Below are 5,016 nucleotides of genomic sequence, written 5' to 3'. Positions count from 1 at the left end.
TTCGGCTGAGAAGATATTACCAAGTTCTATGGATCCCAGAAAATACATAGTAATGGTTTAAGGAATCAGGAAGCTGTGGAAAATCTGTAAGAGGTAAAGAAGTTCAGAACAGGAATGGAGATTTAGGAAAAGATTTAAATCATGGGCGGGAACCCAACATAACAAGCAGGAGAGGCATGTTGAGAATTAGCAATTTTTAAAGCAGTTAGGTCTAGGAACCAAACTCTTAGCAGAGTGGGCTTGGCCTGGACTTACTGTGTTACCAATGAAGTCCTGGTCAGTTCTGGTTACCAATGAAGTCCTGGTTCAGTTCTGGTCCCAATGGATCCAACAGCTCCCAGAACTATGATCAGAATTGGAAGCAGCTGCAGCCTCAGGTGAAAGTGTGACCTCCGGAAATTGGACCAGGAACCTGGGTTCTGATGTTACTATTCTACTAATGGCATCCATGTTCTCTAACATAATGTTCTCTTGAACTAGAAACTTTGTTCAAATGTACTTTTGCTTTTCATATGTATAGTACAACTACCAAGGCATGTTTCACCTCTGCAATGTCTCTTGGCTTCCTTCTATTACTTTTTATTCTGATTACCACCATTCTCATTACAGGGAATTTATTTAATTATTATTTATGGTCTTTTGACCTCAAAATATTGTCAAGAAACAAGTACAATACAACTGCTATTTCGTTAAAATAATGGAAAAAAATAAAACAAAAGGGAAATGAGTAGATCTGAAATTCAGTTATCCACATGGTATAACCCCTATTTATATTTATTGATTTTCCCCCTAAAAAATCCTTTAAGACATCAACTAAAGTAAACTTTTTTTTCTCTTCTTGATTTTCCTGTTCATTTCCACTTCTGTACCTTTACTCATGATATTTACTTAGAACATTCTCTCTGTGATATGTACCCATTGTATTCATGCTGGTTTTTTTTTGTCAGGAAGATCAGCCCTGAGCTAACATCCATGCCAATCTTCCTCTTTTTTTTTTGCTGAGGAAGACCAGCTCTGAGCTAACATCTATTGCCAATCCTCCTCTTTTTTTTTTTTCCCTTTTTCTCCCCAAAGCCCCAGTAGATAGTTGTATGTCATAGTTGCACATCCTTCTAGTTGCTGCATGTGGGACGCTGCCTCAGCATGGCCAGACAAGTGGTGCGTCGGTGCACACCCGGGATCCAGACCTGGGCCACCAGTATAGCGGAGCATGCACACTCAATCACTAAGCCATGGGGCTGGCCTCTCATGCCTGTTTTTTAACAGGCATTTCAAGCATAAGGCATAGATACATATACAATACACAACACAAGTGAAAAATGGCTTCATCAAGCATTTCTTAATATTTTCCTCTATATGTTATCTTTCTTTCCTTTGACTCTCTACCATACTTTGTTACTGAACCAAATGGGCTTGCCTCCTGGTGAGTTAAAAAAGATTCTACACCAGTGGAAGTCATCTCACAAAGTAAAGAGTATTTGCAGCAAATACGAGGCCATGAGGAATCATTTCCAAAGTCATGGCATCCCCGAACAAAGGGAAACAGAAACTTTTATTTGGTTGGGGAATGAATATTCAGAAGGGATGGGTGGGTATTTGCTTGCAAAGTCTCAGTTGGAGAACATGCTTCCACATAATCAGACATAAGTTCCTCCTGGAGAGATCTTTGCATTAAAAATAAGACAATGGTCACGGGCATAGCTCTTGTGGTGAGGCTTGGTCAGTGTCAGGATGGCTGGTGGTTATGTCTCCTTAACATACAAAAGGAAAAGAAACAACTTGGAAAAACAGTTAATTGCTTCCAAACTCACCTTTGTGTTTCTCGAGGTGCCTAGTTGGTGACAACTTTGTATATCGGATAGCATACTAAACACATGATGAACCTACGATATATTTTATTTATTTGAGGTGGTTGCTGTGATGCACCACCTAGAGCCCCTTCAGGGATAAATCACATCCTCTCAGCTGCTGGGAGTGTTACTGCAGACAGCCCTCAGGTGTTATTCAACTTTGAGGATTGCTTCACCTGAAGAGCAAAACCTTGCCCAAGGGCACACCCCCTTCCCTGAGCCTGCATCAATGACTGATTAACATGTTGCTATGAACACTGAGCCCCATTTCTCCAAATGCAGACAACTTTGAGATAGTTCCTTGTAGATCAGGGGCTGAGCCCTTCATTGAGATTGTATCATCACAAATCAACTCCTCCTCCTGCTTAATCCTGCTTCCTTCCCTTTCCTTCCATAGGTATTAATCCTAAAAATTTCCCCAATAAATCCTTTGTGTGTTATCTTTATCTCATATTTTGCTTCTTGGGGAATCCCGGATGTATTATCATTCATTCATTGAAACATATATCGAACTATTCATAAGGTAAATATTCATCACTTTATGTGCAAGACATATTCCTAAGTGTGATTGAAGAAACAAAGAAAAAACAAAAATTGCCCCTGCTTTCAAAATTCTAGGATGAGAGTTGATGGAAACATAGTTATAAAAGGTTCCAAGTGATTGAAACATATACAGGTAAATAACATGGGGATTCTGATGCAGGCATCACACTTAAGCATTTCTTATCTTTTGGGAGGGATTTTCAGCTCCTTTATGGCATGAAATGTTTTCATGAAAATAGGTTTCATGTTTTCATACTTTTTACTACCCTGCTGTATCTAGCGACTTGAACAAAACTGATACTCGGTATGCAATTGTTGAATTAATCTCATACTGTTCTGAAAAAAAATTAAAAATCCAGAAGAAAAATTCAACAGAGGCTCCCTTGCACAATGACTTAGAGTAACTATGAATTAATTTGAGTGCCCAGGGAGTCACAAGTTTATTTATTACTGAAAACAAGAATTATAGATAAATAACTCCGAGTCAGAAATGTCAGTGCTAAAACCTGAAAAAAGTGCTGAAGTTCACATTGAAAGGAACAACATGCATAATTTCAGAGACTCTCGGATTGATTGGTTCAGCTTCCTAGACAGGTAGGTACTGCCCTCTGTTTACAATCACACAGCAGCTATTATATTCTGTATTTTTCCAATTCTAATTTGGTTCATCTCTAACGTAACCTCTCTGCAAGGCTAATGCACAAGACTATTATTTATCTATTTTTTACAGCAAGTTGTTTAAGAAATTTTGAGATGGTTATATAGGTCACTAAGTGCTTAGTCTAAAGGAAAGAGAGTTGTGTGTTAATGTTCTGCAGAATTATTTAATCTAAAAAAGTTTTGTTTAGAAGCAGCAAATAATAGTGTGGTTCAATAATCTGTATAGAAAAATAAAGAGTTAAACTTAATTGTTGAAAGTATTGCTAAATAGCTAATTTTTTTAGTTTTGTTAGACAAATATGATAGCCAAAGTTATTCTATGAATATTAATTTATAAAGACCTCTATTTCACTAAAAATTGATATTTACTAAATACATTATTTTCACATTCAATACCATTTATCAATGTGACAAAGGATATAGAGATGTTTATTTCAGGAAAGTTAGTGTACATATTTAAACTAGACAAAAAAAGAAAGTAATAGTGATTAGTCTAGGTTTTCAGGAAACTGTATCCAGTGGTGAAATCAAAAGGGAGGAAATATGTAATTAAGTTGAGTTTTGAGTCCCCCAATATGAAAGCATGATGATCATAAGTTCACATCCAGATGCAAAATTTCATAAATGTTTTAATTTATCCCCACCCTTACCACTGCAGAAGACTGAGGATGGGTTTATGTAAGGTTTCATTTCTATTCCCTGCTGTCTGTTCAATTACTTTTTGAATTCCTTAATTAAAGGAGAACAGTTGATTAATGACTCATGAGCAATTTGTTTTTCAAAAATGTCAAAACACATCATTATAAAAAAAATGTTTTTATAGGTTTAGATACTAATGCCTACATTTCTCCTTCGTTCTGCCAGACTTGACATCTACCCTTTAAAAATAGGGTTTTTTCCTCTTTTAAAATGCACCAAAATCATCTGAAATGAAGAGATCATTCCAAACACTTAGTGTTTCAAAAACATATATGATAATTACAAGCATGTTATGTACCTACTTAACTTTTTGCTTGAAGAGAATCTTGGCTCTGCTGAGAATGCCACTCCCCTTCATGTCCTCTCAAGTGGTGATGTTTTTCTCCCATGTTCTTAATACCACAGCTTTCTTGAAGATTTTTGTAGCTGGGTCACTCCATCTCCTTGATACTACTCCTTCTACAATTCCTATCTTATACGTGCGTCAGTGATCCTTCAAATCGCTTGGACTCTCAGAGTCTTGACTTCTTTTCCTCCAATGATCTTGATCTCCAATCTACATCAGTTTGTCCCTACGTCTGACACTGGCCTAGGCATTGTTATCAGCAATAACTACAACTCTTTCCAAACCCCAGGATCAATTTTGGCATTCACTCTCTGAACACCGCCTGCTATGTTTCCAGAACATTGTCTATAATACCTGTTAATTCAGATCTCACCAGTACGTACAATTCAATGAATCTGCTACATTTTCATTGAGACTCCTTCTTTCATGCTCTTCTCACGTAGGGTAAACCACATGGTTCATCTTTAAACACCGTAGCTGAATTATTTCACTCTCTGTCTATTCCTTTTTTTATTTTATGTTGGACAAAAATCCAACACTTTACTTATTTCTATATAGATAAACAAAGCTGTCTGGTCTCACTTTATCTTCATGACCACTTACATCGAGTGGACCATAATGGCTTCTGTCTATGGTACTGCATTTCCCTGGTCTAGTCATTCTCCCGGTCTCCTAGACAACGACTTCATTGCCTTGCCCATTTTCAAATCTCCAACCCTACCCCAAATTCTCACATCTCATGATTTTCTTTCTTTTTACACTGAGAAAAGAAAAATACATAGAAGATTGCTTCCAAAGGCTTCCACCATCTACCCAATGAATTGAATCTGTGCAATGTGTTGTTCCTGTTCTGTTTCTTTAGATAAGATATCTTAACTCCTGTATAAGATCAACACTTACCTCCATTTGGGACTGATT

This window comes from Ceratotherium simum, chromosome 27, assembly GCF_057802395.1.
Source record: "Ceratotherium simum simum isolate JZ-2026a chromosome 27, ASM5780239v1, whole genome shotgun sequence".
NCBI lineage: Eukaryota > Metazoa > Chordata > Mammalia > Perissodactyla > Rhinocerotidae > Ceratotherium > Ceratotherium simum.
The sequence above is the reverse complement of the archived record's forward strand: the minus strand, read 5'-3'. Positions refer to the sequence as shown.